Genomic DNA, 15065 nt, shown 5'->3' on the forward strand with positions numbered 1-15065 from the left:
ACGACCTGCGTCATAAGTCATTTTGTCTTGACAATGATCACATGCTCCTATTAGAAACTGCTGCACTGGGTCTCAATTGAACAGGAATTGACTGAAAACTCCACACATTTCTTTCTTCAGTGCAGGATATCCTGTTCAGGAGGTCCAAAATTCAAGTTGAAGTTACTCTGCTGAGTTTCACCTCTGGCTTTGTTGGGGTCATAATAGTCAACAATCTAAAATGAAGGACCAAGGATCCCTTTTAGCACATGGCTTTCAGAGAAGCAAGGTGCAGTAATCCAAGACTGATTCAGAGATTTGCTGTTGGCTAGAAACTCAGAACGTAGCTAGGTATGAAATAACACTCAATAAATGATTGTCCAGTAAGTGTTTTTCTTCTTTTGAAAAGGAAAATTGCGATTCTCCTATTACCATGACTAGAGAATCTGGATTTCATTAAAGACACGGAGGCTAACATTATGCATATTTCTTTTAATGCAGTCCAAGCAGCCGCATACATCATAAAGCAAAATGGTTCCAGGATAGAACATTAAGAAACATGTAAAAGGCATGAACACATAACAATCTGCCTCTTTTAAATGTGGTATAGAATAGGATAAGTCCAATAAAATTTGAAGAGTCCCATGAATTCTTTAAACCATCACGAAACGAAGGAAAAGGAAGAACGACGAATGATCTGATCCGAAGGTCAAAATCATGAAGTTATGAGAGATTATCTGAAAAAAAAGAGAACGATATCAGTAGTCCAAGAAGAATAAACGCTAAAATGAGGAGACAAACAATGTAATTAAACAAAGGTATAATAGAAAGCAAATAAGCATTTAAAAATTGCGAAAAAACATCAAGGAATCAAGAAGGATACAGTAAACATAAGAAAATCAGATATATTACACTAAAAATATATATATATTCTGTACTCTTAAAATAACCAACCAAGGGAATGGAAGTGAGGGATAATGTTAGCCTCTGTGTATTTAATGAAATCCAGATTCCCTAGTTTTGGTAATAAGAGCATCGCAATTGCATTACAAGACCAGAGGCTACCAATATGCATGTTGGTAACTTTGTAAAACAACATCAGACATATGAGCGATTGGTTTACAATAATGCTGTGCAAAAGTCCTAGCATTAGACCAATCAGCAGCTTCAAGAATATCATCCAACTTACAACTGGACCAGAAGGATTAACTGGCCCGAGCACCTCTGATAGAATGAGCTTTGAAGATTTTTAGATCGATGCCTGCTAAATTCATAACCATTTTAACCCATCTAGCAATAGAAGCAGAAGTAATACCTTTGTGAGGTTTAACCAAGGAGATAAGTAAGTGATTCACACCAGAAGGGCAAAGAGCTCGTGGGTTAACCTGACCAGTTTACCATACTCACCTGGGCCTATAAATCAACATACACACTTTGAACAGGTAAACCCATGCTTAATCAATTTAGTTTTAACCATTCAGGACCTATACCATTTGGATTACCAAGCCAAGTCACCGGTACCTAAAGTCCTAAAGGATATGCACTCATATAAATAACCACAAACTCGGGAAAGATTTAAACTCTTTATCTATGAAACTTGTCAAATGTCAGTGTCCATACTATATTAATTGAAACTTGATCAATCAGCAAGAATATGATTAAAAATTGAAATGAAATTAGAAACATTCATTAGCATTGAAATATAGGAAGGATAGAGACAGGGAAAAAATACGATGACAAACCCACACTAATTATAGTTACCTTGGGGCATATTACCAAGGGCTTGTATCGCTGCTTTCTCGGCGATACACACATCTCGGTAATATGCCCACTAGAGTGATGTGAAGACCAACCCTGGCCATGGGCTGGGATAAAGGACTGAACCCCAAGATGCAGGTACCGGCATGAAAGAACAGGTGCAAACCAGAATCCGGACAAGTACGGACCAAATTGGATCAGGACAGGACCACCTCAGGCTAGAACCAGCACCCGCAGCTAAAGGACAAACACCTGCATTGGACTCTCTCTTTGCAGCTAACAGTTGAAACCCGACAAGGTCACAAAGTCTTTAGATAGAGTGCTCTGCCAGCACCCAGTTCCCAAACCCCGATTGGGTTATCGAATCTTCTGACAGAGTGCTTCACCAGCACCTCTGCTCCCGATCACCTATTGAGTGCGTTGGGTCAGTGATAGGTCCGCTATTCGGACAAGTCGGACAAATTTGCTAACTAAGCCTACTCTAGTTATACTATTTTACAGGACAGTGTACCACCCCCCAATGTTGCAAGTGTAAGGATCCCCAATTTTGATTGGACAAGAGACGGAGAGAGATCATCACACCATGCTAATTGAAACTTTTACTTGTGAATATTCTATAAACGTTCCCGCCCATCAAATTTAATTTTCCCATGCATCTTTATTCCACCCAACAATGGATGTTCTTATAGAAATACAATGTTAACAATAGTTTCTTCCGCTTTGGGTCAGCAGGATAGATTCCCAGGCGCATCTTCCAGTGTGCTGTAAGCTTGGCATGGCTTCAATGTCAAATGACTTCTGCTCCTTCTTTGCATGTGCAGTGTGGGTTCTCAAGATGGAGTAATAACACCTCTCAGGCCCAAGATTATCGTTACTTGAAAAAAATAGAAAAGAAACAGTTTTAGAACACAAAATAATAAATGTTCTGTATACCGCTTATCTCTTCTCTATTCCCATTACTTTATTTTAACTATTGCATCAATGATTAGGCAAAATGAACATGTTAGCAAAAGCAGCAGTGCAAGCTTCATGCATGATGTAACACAGAGCAGCCATCTTAGTTCTAGTGCGCAGATGCGAAAGTTTCCCTCCAAGCCGAGAAAGACGTCATGTCACATGAGTAAGACAGACGCATGCACAGTAGGAAATCCCACAAAGCAGCAGCCATTTTAGTGCAAGCGGATTATAGTTAGTAAAAGCACATTGTCGAGCTTCCCTAAGATACTAGGTGTGTCATGTAATTCTTTTGTGCCCTAATGATGTCCTAACTACAATTGCTTTATTAGCTGTCTTGCTTTCTCAAATTTTTATGAAAATGCACCATTTGCATTTTTTTTTTAATGTTCCTAGGTGGAGAACCCCCCTCGCTCCCCCCCGCACCCCCGCCCCCTGAATCCTTATTATGACCATCAGGCTGGCTTGCTTGCCACAGGGCACCATTCCAAACTTTTACACCCCACCAATTTCAAACATCACCATCCACCATTGTAACTAAACGATTCTTTACTATAGCAGCAGCATCCTCAGGACATTCTGGTCCTCCTATTAAGATCAGTATCGGGTTTCTGCTTGTGTTCAATAAGTGTTAGGCTTTTCGGCTTATCCAGATATTTAAACCATCAACCTTGAAGTGGACCACTTTTCAGCACCTGCAATTTCCAAACACATTGAAAGATTGTGAAGGTTGTTAGGTATTTGTTAAATATTAGCGCAGGGAAGCATGTCAATAGCATGCTTAAAATAGCACCTATTGGCAGTAAATTGATCTTTTTCTCCAAATTGAGGAGAACTTTCACAGATTTTGGGAAAACCAAACCTCTATTAAGGGTGAGTGGAATCTGAAGGTGGACCCCGTTTCAGATATAATGACTGGACCGAATGCCTACAACAACAGAGACACAGTGGTTATCTGAAAAACCTTATAGTACATCACAGATTAAATACCAAGCTAGAGGCTTTTACACCCACATGATATGTATCTTGCATGCAGAGCATGTGTACCTAGATTGATTTCTTACTCTTATCTGCCTGTTTGCTGCTCGGAATACTTTTGAATGAGGTTCTGGTAGGAGGTATCTCTGATCATGCACCCACAAAACTTGTAGTTGGAATTTGATATTATGGCTTGTCTGGTACATGAAAACCTTTAAAAACAAATTGCCATAAGAAAAGAGGGTTTTGTAGACTAATCTTATTAACTTCATCCTAGACAATGAAGGATCCCTTGACTCAGACCAGATGATGTTGGCAAACATCATGGTGAGCATGAGAGGTCTTATGATGAGGGATTTGGTATTAAGGAAAAGTAAGGCATGTGAAGACCCAATATAGCATGAGTCCACTCTTAGAGATCTCATTGTGCGTCACATTGCTTCACCCAATGTCCCAATCCTACAGGACCACTCCAGGCCAAATCCGAACTCAACTCTCCATCCCTGACCAAAGTGGAAAATGCATTATTACATCATAGAAAGGAAAGCTGTGAACATGGAGAACAGGTGCGCAGGCTTGTTGTAACCTAACTTCAGTAAAGAGAGTCTATCATCCTACAGCCATGAGAGAGCACAAGTTTGAAAAAATGTATAAGTACGCCATATTTACAAGCACGTAGTTAGTTTAAACATGTTTTGCACACGAGTGTTTTATATTCAGTAGTGAAATGTATAGAATGTTAAGTAGAGTAACTATAATTATAACGGTGTGAGATTAAGGTAGAAATGTTGGAATATATGTGAAAACCTCATGTTCTCATGTTAAAAGAATCATGTCCGAATTAAATGTAACTTTGAAAATCCAGTATTATGTGTAGGCCTTAGGGCAATTCACAGCAAACCTGAACGTGCTGCTAAATTAATGTGAGATAAGGTTGACATGGTTCTTCCAAATGTACTATTGAACTTAGGGTTAAAAGTATATGCTTTATAGATGTGTTATTTTAGAAACGTATGCTAGTTAAGAATGTTTGCTGTTTAAATCAAGTTAATGTTTTAAGAGTGCAGGGACCTGCTGCATGTAAATCAAGTAGGCCAGAGCCGATAATGTCATGTAGTTTAAATTGTCATGTGCTCGTTAGGGAAGAGGTCGAGAGGTGTCCAGCACAGAGCTTTGAGAGTGTTTTATGACTAAAGATATGGTGGAGTCTGGAATTTGAGGCCCACTGCAGGATGAGCTGTATGCAGGTGCGAGGGTCCTAATCAGCTCGAATGAAAGGGACTTTGTTCAGTGGCGCCTTGCGCAGGCCTGTAGGAGTTTCCAGGAATTTCAGGGGGTATCAGCGCACTGAAGAAGAAGCCTGGGAACCAAGGTCAACTATAACGAGGGTCTTCAAGAGTACCATCATGGAGTTTACCGCGCAAAGATGTACCACGTGAGGGGCGTCCCAAGGGGCGTTCCTATCAGAAATGTGATTTGGTATTAGGGAAAGAGACCCGGGAGGAGAGCAGAGCAGATGATTTTGGGAGCCTAAGGAAGCGGCTGGGTAGGCAGATAGGCTGATCAGGAGAGACCCATTATCAGAGAAGAGACAAAGAGAAGTGCGTGATCTTCTTAGGAAGTCACCACGGCTGACACCTAGAGGGTAAAGATCTTGTTAAGTAGGGATGTCACTTAGTGTAGTGTAGGGACAGACTAACCTTAATTTTCTTTTCTGTAATGACTTTGAGGTTGCAACTTGTATCCATTTTGGCAACCCTGATGGTTTTCGAGCTTGTACTTATTATTCTGTTTTTCAGACTCAGACTATTCAAAAAGTTCATGTTCATAGTGATACCGATTTATCTTCTTAATCTCATTTTGAGAAGTTTGTATCTTCAGTTATCTTTGACTTTATATTAAAACTTTAAAACTTTAATTTGGTCAGTGGTCATTTAGAGTGGTGTAAGTTCTTAAATTGATTGACTTATTGCGAGATTACCTTTTACTCAAAGACAGGTACCAACGATTCAGTCGACATAGTTTGGGATTTGGTAAGATAATTAGTAACCAGTAATCCCGCGTTAGCAGTTGGTAGCAGAGTGAGGATTGTTATCTTCTTGAGGAAGGTAATCTAGAGAGGTTAGTTTACCCCAAGGCCCGAGACGCCGAGAGACGAGCAGCGGAAGAATCGTGTGCCGAAAGGTGCAGACGGTGCGAGAAAAGCAGCAGTATCGGAGAGTGAGTATAAAAAGGGTCATGCGTGAACAGATTGCGGTGTTTTGTGTTGTATTTGTATTGTAATGTCTTGCGGAGTTGAATGCCTGTAGTGTGAATGAGAGAAGGTTGTGAGCGCGCGCAACCTGGTAAGCTGGTAACCTGGTAAACGGGTGAACTGGTGAAATCTTAAGTTCAGGCCAGAGCTTAAGTGGTTTTGGGTGTATCGAACATCCAGGGTAGTTGTCGACCATAGTACGGAGGTCACGAGGTACCATTGACCGCCGTGGATCCAAGATAGGGGGAGTGTAAGAGTGAATGTATGAGTAACGGACGCTGGTCGAAAGTTACTGCGTGTGAGTAACCTATCGGAGAAGGCGATTGTCTGGAAGTAAACGGAAAGACATCTTGCCAAGTTAAGGTGACAACTACAGAAAGACTGTGGGCGTACAGTCAAGAAAGGTGATCGCTTGGACGGAAGTAATCATTTTTCAGAGTATGAATGGGATGCGTGCATGACCGAGGAGACGAGCTGAGAAAGGAGGGGAACTGCTGCGAAGGGGGACGGGTGACGTCGGCTAGAGCCGCGCTGTGATTGAGCGGTTAGTGTGACGTTAGCTAGAGCCGCGCTCTGGTTGGGTGGCTAGAGTGACGTCGGAGGAAAGTCGCGTACGGATAGGCCAGTTAGTGAGAACGGCGCTGAGATTGGGGGAGTGTCATCAGGAAGTAAACGAACGCGGAGAAAAGAGAAATCATGAAGTGTTTTAAGTGTTTGAAAGGGATTTTTAAACGTAAACGAAGTGAACATTATTACGGGGAAGAGGCTCCGCCGGAGGGTACGCCAGCTCATTATATGGCAACGAATGTGGGGCTGCATACGATATTGTGGATTGGGGCTTGGAATAAGCTTACGGAAGGGAATGAGGAAATGCAGTTCCCGAGGTACGGGACGTTTAAATTAGAGGTGTTACATCGGCTAAAAGCAACCATGTCCTCATTGAAACCCTCGCCCAGACCAACACAGTTTGAGGCTCTTAATGCATGGATTAAGGCTGCACACGACCGAAATTTGAACAGGCGTCAACAAAGACTGACGCGATCGGTAAGGGCAGTGCGAGATTCCAAATGGGATGAGGAGGAAAAGCGTTGGAGAGTACAGACTATCGAGGTGGAGAAAATGTATCCGATGAGGGAGGTGTCAGGAGGAGGAAACCTCATGGAAGAAGACGAGGAAAGCGAGTCGGAGGACAATCTGATAAACAGATTGTTAATGGATAGACCACCTCCGAGAGTGGGGTTAATAGAAGATAGAGGGCTCGCAAGGGAAGATGGAAATGACATAGAGGGATATACACCACTCCCTATATCGGAATGGACACCTAACAAAGGCGGAGAAACACCTCCAAACAACACTGTACAGAGTGTAGTGGGAAGGTTTGTGGTGCAGAAAACGCCAACCACAGAAAGGGTTGAGTCTGTGGGATTGCCAGACGCTCTTCAAGTGCCTGTTACCATAGGACCCATAGTTTCGATCTATAATTCTGAGAGAGATAGAGGGGAACAACAAAGGCAATTGGGAAAGGATTGAGATGGAAAGGAGGAATAATGTGACAAATGCATGGAAACAATTGCCAGGTTCGGTAACATGGAACACCCCATTAGACACAACTGTTGGTCCCAATTCAGAACAGGGAGGTCCGAGAGGACCAATGGATCTAAGGGGACCACGGCCAAGATCTTTTTCAGAGTTAAGAGCTGATTTGAGGGAATGGGACGGGTCCGTAGTATCTCCAAGTAACAGGACAAGAACAGAACCAGAGTGGGAAAGCAGGGGTAACGGGACTGTATCTCATTGTGGGGCCAGCGAAAGCAGTCAGGGCCGGGAAGGCCAAAGTCAAGAGAATAGAGGTGATGCATGTCCTACAAATCAGAGAGAACAACCGGAACAAAATACTAGGATTGTAGAATGTGAGGAAATGTCCCGTCTCTGGGGGAAAGGAGGAGATGAGGCGGTACGGGCTTTTCAGAATAGGTTTAGGTGCCTTCATCATACACTTGGGGAAGACGTTCAACATTGGAGAAAGGAGAACAGCGATAGGTCCCGCCACGCCTCGAATAATCAGGAATCACAGGGAAGTAGGGAAGAAAGAGGGAGTAATGGAACATCTTACCCTGCATCCCGTGAAACTAGCCCGGATGGGGAGAGAGGGGCTATGAGGCATGAAGGAGTGTTTCACCACCCACCCCGAGAAGATGGAAAGGCATGGGATCTAGAGAGATGGGAACAGGGGAGGACTCCCTATAATTCACCAATACCTAAACGTAGATCTCGGAGCTGGGATGGGAGAGATGCGGATGGAGGAGCTAAATTGAGTATCTTAAAAGCTGAAATTAAGGCAAAAAGGCTTGATGTTACTAGTTTAAAATCAGATGTTGATGAGATAATAGATGGAACATTGCCTTTGGAAAGGATAGAATTGTATGAACAGGATGAGTTATTGTTCATGGCAAAGGATATTACTAGGAAAGCTAGAGCGTTTCATGAGAAATTGACTGATTTGGCAGACAGGTATGCCGTGGATTTGTCTAGGACAAGGGCATTACAGAGTAACCACAGATTACAGTACGCAGACCAAGATCTAGATGAGAAGAGAACTACTGGATTAAAAACACACATAAGAGAGCTGGTAACAGGGATAAGAGTGTGGAGGGAACTGGATAAATGGGAAGAAAGGTGGTCGAAAAAGGGCACAGTTAGGCGAAGTACAAATGTGATGACCCCTGAGGGAAGGGTAATGCAGATGGAGGCATTCCCTTTGCGAGAAATATCAAACGGAAATTATGTACATGTGCCCTGGAGTAGAGGAGATTTAGCTGCATTTACCAACTCATTTCCGAAGTTGCGGGACAATCCAGTCGAATGGTATAAACAGGTAGAGAGGTTTGTCAAAATCTCGAAAGTACTGTGGATAGATTTGAACACGTTGTTTGACATCGTGGTCCCATCTGATTTGTGGACCCCGTGCAAGACTAGTGTTGAATGGCCAAATACTGAACCAGTGAGGGATGCTCGGACTAATGGACCGTCTGAGATTGTCATGCGAAAGTATGAAAGGGTAATAGCATGGCTGAAAGATAAGGTACCACCACAGGACATAGATTGGGTAAAAATAGACCGAACAAGGCAGGAACCCAAGGAGACAGTTCACGAATTTTATGAAAGGTTATTGAAAACATTCAAGCAATACAGTGGACTGGATGTAATGGATCCCAAAGATATAGGGCAGTTTGTGTCAAAGTTTGTCTTGGGGTTGAGACCTGATATTTGTTTGATGATACAGCAACATTTAATCTGTTGGCAGAACAAACCACTAGATGAGATTTTACGATATGCGAGGTACTGCAGTGACGAGATAGATTCTAAAGCCAAGAATCTAAAGGAGAAATTGATGGTGGTGCAAATGCAGTCCGCTGGGAAGGGTGGCCAGCAGAAGCAGGGGATGGGACGAAAACCAAACGGTCAGAATAAGGACAATGAGGAAGGGCAGAGACCTAGGATAGACTTTGCCACTTTAAAGAAAACGACAAAGTGTCATCAGTGTCACCAGGTGGGGCATTGGCGACGCGAGTGTCCCTTTAACCCTGAAAATGGAGAGTTGGAAGTAGAAGAGCAGGTCCAAGAAGTCCCAGTGCAAAAGGTGACAGTCCCAAGTAATAAGGTGGCCAAAGGGGGGACTTCGGCTCCACGGGCCCAATTCCCACAGCCACCGAAGATAGCAGCTGGAGGAAAGGTCTTTAAACAAATGCCTCTGTTTATCGAGGAAGAAAAATGTTATTACATTGATCCATTGACAGGACAACGGGTGAGCAGTGAAGAGGACTGTACCCTCGGGGCAGTTCTAGAAGTGGATCAGAGAGGGCCATTTGTTGAGGCAGAAGTGGCAGGGTGTCCCACTACGTTCTTAGTGGACACTGGGGCTACTCGTTCGACTCTGAGATCAGCGGTAGTTCCAGACTTGCCAATGTCAGGGGAAACAATTCAAGTGGTAGGAGTCGCAAATAAAAGAATGACTAGTCCCTTGACAGAACCAGTGTCTGTGAAAATTGGAAACCACATGAACGAACATCAGTTTGTGGTTTGTGACTCGAGTCCGGTATGTCTGTTAGGAAGGGATTTGTTGTGCAAATTGAACTGCACCATATACTGCACCCCGCAAGGAGTGGAGGTACAGACTACCGACGAAGATGCTACTTTTAAGGTGGCCAATTCCAAATCTTGTGTAGAACTATATCCTACTCTGACAATAGAAGATATTCCCCAAGACCTACGAGATGCAGTGGCGTCAGAGGTATGGGATTTCACAGGAGAAGAAATAGGATTGATTAAGGGGGTAGAACCGGTAAAAATATTGGTAAAACCAAATGTTGAGTTTCCAAGAACGCCTCAATACAAATTGTCCCAGGAAACGATTGCGGGAATAAAACCTGTGATCGAGTCAATGATACAGCAGGGAATACTGAAAGAAATCGTGGGTAGTCCTTGTAACTCCCCGATTATGGGTTTGCAGAAACCTAGTGGGAAATTCAGGATAGTACAGGATTTACGAAAGATTAACAACATAGTCGTTTCATGTTGTCCCGTGGTACCGAATCCATCAGTGATATTGTTTCAAATACCATGTCAAGCAGAATGGTTCACAGTGATAGATCTTTGTCAGGCTTTCTTTTCAATCCCATTGGATGAAGAGAGCAGGTATCTTTTTGCTTTTAAAATGGAAGATCGCGTTTTAACATGGTGTCGAATCCCACAAGGATTCACAGATAGCCCATCCATCTTTAATCAGTTGCTGAAGAAGAATCTTGAGAATCTAGTACTGCCACAGAACTCGGTTCTGGTACAGTACATAGATGACCTACTTGTTGCGTCAGAAACAGAGGAAGCTTGTAAAGCAGATTCAATTGCCTTACTGAATCATTTAGCTGAAAATGGACATAAGGTATCTCCGAGCAAGTTGCAGTATTGTTTGACAGAAGTACAGTATCTAGGGCACAGGTTAGAGAAAGGGAAACGTAAGGTGTCCCCGGAGAGGATTGAGGCGATAATGAAAATGAATGCGCCTACAACACAGAGAGAAGTTAGAATGTTCCTAGGAATGGTGGGTTACTGCCGACAGTGGATAGTTAACTTTTCACTGAAAGCAAAGCCCTTACAGAAACTGACGCACAAGGAGGTGAGTGATCCGGTACCATGGGATGAAGAATGTCTGGTGGCGTTTTTACAGCTGAGAGACGATTTATGTCGTGCTCCAGCTTTGGGAATGCCCGATTACGAGAAGTCATTTTCACTGTATTGCTGTGAGAGCGAGGGATGTGCTTTGTCAGTCTTGGCACAGACCCACGGTAATGCCCGTAGACCAGTTGCATATTTTTCGGCTACATTAGATCCAGTAGCCGCAGCGTTGCCCGGATGTCTCAAATCCGTTGCTGCAACGGGTGTCAGCATTGAAAGGAGCGAGAGTATTGTGATGGGACATCCAGTAGTGGTGTATGTACCACATTCAGTTGAATTGTTAATGACCAGGACGAAGACGCAGCATCTGACCAATAGCAGGCTCACGCGTTACGAGCAAGTTATACTTGCCGCAGAAAACGTGACTCTCAGGAGATGCTCTGTCTTGAATCCTGCTACTTTGATGCCATTACCTACGGTAATAGAAGGCGAAGGATGTGAAGACCACGATTGCCTTGATGTGACTGAACTATGCACGAAACCCAGACCAGATATTGTGGATGAGCCATTGTCTGACCCCGATGAAATTTATTTTGTTGATGGCTCATGTTTAAGAGACGATACTGGTCGGTTGAGAGCAGCTTATGCTGTTTGTACCATTACTGGAGTTGTGGAAGCCGCTTGCCTGGAAGGAGTACATTCCGCACAGGTAGCAGAAATTATTGCCCTAACTCGTGCCTGCATAGCAGGAAATGGAAAGAGAGTCACCATCTACACGGACAGCCAATATGGTTTCGGTGTGGTTCATGATTTCGGGCAGTTGTGGTCTCAGAGGGGTTACATGACCTCCTCTGGTTCGCCCATTCGAAATGGAGAATTTGTGCGATTGCTGATAGAAGCATTACAAGGTCCTGTTGACATCGCGGTAGTGAAGTGTGTAGCTCATACTAAGAATACAGATTTTGTGTCACAAGGTAATAGATATGCTGATGAAGTCGCACGCTATTGTGCGGAACAAAGTTATTCTTTCTCAAAGGTGGAAATAGAAGGTGCAGAAGAAAAGACTGAATTAAGTATGATGTTAGAAACTGTAGACACTTGGGAGGATTTAAGAATAATGCAGGAGAACGCACCTGAAACAGAGAAAAAGGCATGGGAAATAGCAGGTTGTGTGCGAAGTGAAATGGATTTTTGGGTTTCAGCAGATGGGAGAGCTGTGTTACCTGAAGAATTAGCTAATCCCATGGCGAGAGAAATACATGGTCCAGTACATCTAGGAAGGGATGCTATGATGAGAGTTTTTAGGCAGACTTGGTATTGCCCGAAATTCAGAATAGCAGCAGAATCAGTATGTAAGCGATGTGTTACTTGCCAACAGCTGAACGTAGGCAAACGAACACCAGTCACACTGAGTCACATTGGGAGGTCGGGGGGGCCTTTCAATAGAATGCAACTAGATTTCATCGAAATGCCAAGAGTCAATCGCCTTCGGTATGTGTTGGTGATTGTATGCGTATTTTCCAGATGGGTTGAAGCGTACCCTACACGTAGGTGCGATACACTCACAGTGGCTAAATTGTTGCTCAGGGAGTTGATACCGCGCTTCGGGGTGCCTGCCTCTTTGGAATCTGACAGAGGAAAACATTTTAACAGCGAAATAGTGAAGATGTTGTGCTCCACACTGAATATCGATCAAAAGCTGCATTGTAGTTATCGACCAGAAGCTTCAGGAATTGTGGAACAAGTGAATGGCACTTTGAAGAATAGATTGGCTAAAGTAGTGGCATCCACATCCTTGAGTTGGCCAGATGCTCTTCCTTTAGTGCTCATGAGCATGCGCAGCACACCTGATAGGAGGACAGGTCTCTCTCCTCACGAGATCCTGATGGGGAGGGCCATGAGACTTCCTACAGTTCCAACTACTGCTCTATTGAATATTACAGATGATCTGATCTTGGATTATTGTAAAGGACTGTCTGACCCCATCCATTCTGTGTCCATTCAGGTGCATGCGGCTGAAGTTCCAGCAGCGAGGAACCTGTGTCATGACCTGAACCCAGGGGACTGGGTCTTAGTTAAAAAACACGTCCGGAAGAACTGCCTAGATGTTCGCTGGCGTGGGCCCTTTCAGGTAATCCTGATCACGAACACCGCGGTGAAGTGCGGGGGGCTGCCAAATTGGATCCATGCTTCCCATACTCGCAGAGTTCCAGCACCTCTAGAAGGAACAGCTCCCATCCCAGACGAAAGCCCGGAAGTGGAAGAAGAGTCGCAAGAAGGGATAGAGGCGGCTGAGGGGGTGTCAGAAGAAGTTGGGAACGCAACGGATTCAGAAGAAGAGCAAAGGCAGGACGGCAGTGAGACAGAAGACGCAACTGAAGGAGAGAGCAGAAGTGAATACGACTCAGACTCAGATCCGTATCGGAGCGACCAAGAACCAAGTGGGAGGACAAGGAATAGGAGAATAAGGCTTGGAGCTGCCACTTGGCCAACTAGGAAAAGAAGGCTAAGTTTGAGGTCGGCCCAGGAAGAAACGCTTACTCCTATATCCGAAGACTCAGATCCAGAAGAAGATATCCAGGATCAAGCCGAGGAGGGTCTTAGAAGATCAAGGAGGGTGCGAGTGCCTAGTAGAAGATACTCTACTCCCGACTGGACCTACCTCGTTGCAGATGTCTGGGAGACACAGAACAGGGAGGATCAGGGAAGTGGAACTGATCAGAACTGACCCGATCATCACAGTGCAAATAAGGTTTCTACTACCAGGAGCGGAGACCGAAAGGTTGCTGACACTCAACATCGTTCATCCTGCTCTCCTGAGTGGAATAAGAAAATTGATTTTAGAGACAGTTGAGTTTCCAGTTTGCTGTTCACGATATCCAATATTGGAGGGAACTCTTCTTCGTTTGGAAATGCTTGAGCGAGTAGTAGAAATGCTAGGAGCGCTTATTGTTGTGGATTAATACCATATTGTGAATGTCTTCAAAGGGGCGCAGAACTGGAAAGGTGAAGAAAGTGATCTTGATTAGAACGGACCCCTTTGTAATTGTGGATGTAGAACTGATAGTACCAGGAGTGGAAATCGAAAAAACGCTAACTCTCAATTTTGTCCGTCCACTTGTCTTGAGCGAAATAAGGAGAATAATCCTAGAAAAAGTTGACTTTCCATGTTGTGGTACGAACTGCCCAGAACCTGAGGGAATGATACTTCGGATGGACATTTATGAAGACGTAGTGTCACTCCTTGAGTCATACATAACTTCAGACGAAAATAAGACTGTTGAAAAGAAATTGTAAAAACTTGTTGCAAGATAACCTAGCGCCGAGTGGAAGAAGAAAAGTGATAGGGGTTTCATTTTAGTGGATGGAGAAGGGCTAGGGTTGTCTATTTTCTACTGGACTTTGAACTGTTTTGCGGAAACAAATTGTCAAGCTTCCAAGTGTTCAAAGAAAGACATTGCAAGAGAGAAAGACTTTGTTTGAAAAGAAGAGGAAGTGAATGCTGGAAGAAAGTCAAAAACTACACTGTTTGAGAACATGGAGGCTGGCAACCCGAACCGCAGGGCAAAATGTATAGCTGTTACACTTTTAGGAGTAGTGGTTTCTCTTATAATTTTAGTGGTAACTGTTTCATTCCTAGCGGGACACGAAGGGGATGAAACCGCAGTTAAGGAGGATAAGGGAGTATCAACACCGAAAACTACCATTATTAAAGAGAAGGGAAACATCAATGAGAAAGACAAAGCATTGTTAGATGCAGAAATAAAAAGGCTTCACACCGACGAGTCACAGGGAAATTACAAGTCAAATGCTTATGCTAAATTGCTTTATGAATATGTTGATGCCATGGAAGTAAAGGATTGTTACGTTTGTATGCAATTACCAGCTTCAGTGGAGGAGGGTATCAGATACCATCATCTTCCGTTGACATATGGAATAACGTGCAGTTTATTGTTGAGCATGTTTTATG

General features: G+C 43.6%; 1 long non-coding RNA gene across 1 annotated transcript in view; it reads right to left on the minus strand.

The window, feature by feature from the left end:
• Window positions 1-485: 485 nt before the first annotated feature.
• LOC144819287 (uncharacterized) overlaps window positions 486-15065 on the minus strand; it is a 67277-nt gene continuing 52697 nt past the window's right edge. The window contains exon 3 of the long non-coding RNA XR_013607262.1: window positions 486-716. This is a non-coding gene — a long non-coding RNA (uncharacterized LOC144819287). The remainder of the gene's footprint in view (window positions 717-15065) is intronic.

Source organism: Lissotriton helveticus, chromosome 2_1 (genome assembly GCF_964261635.1).
Source record: "Lissotriton helveticus chromosome 2_1, aLisHel1.1, whole genome shotgun sequence".
Classification (NCBI taxonomy): Eukaryota; Metazoa; Chordata; class Amphibia; order Caudata; family Salamandridae; genus Lissotriton; species Lissotriton helveticus.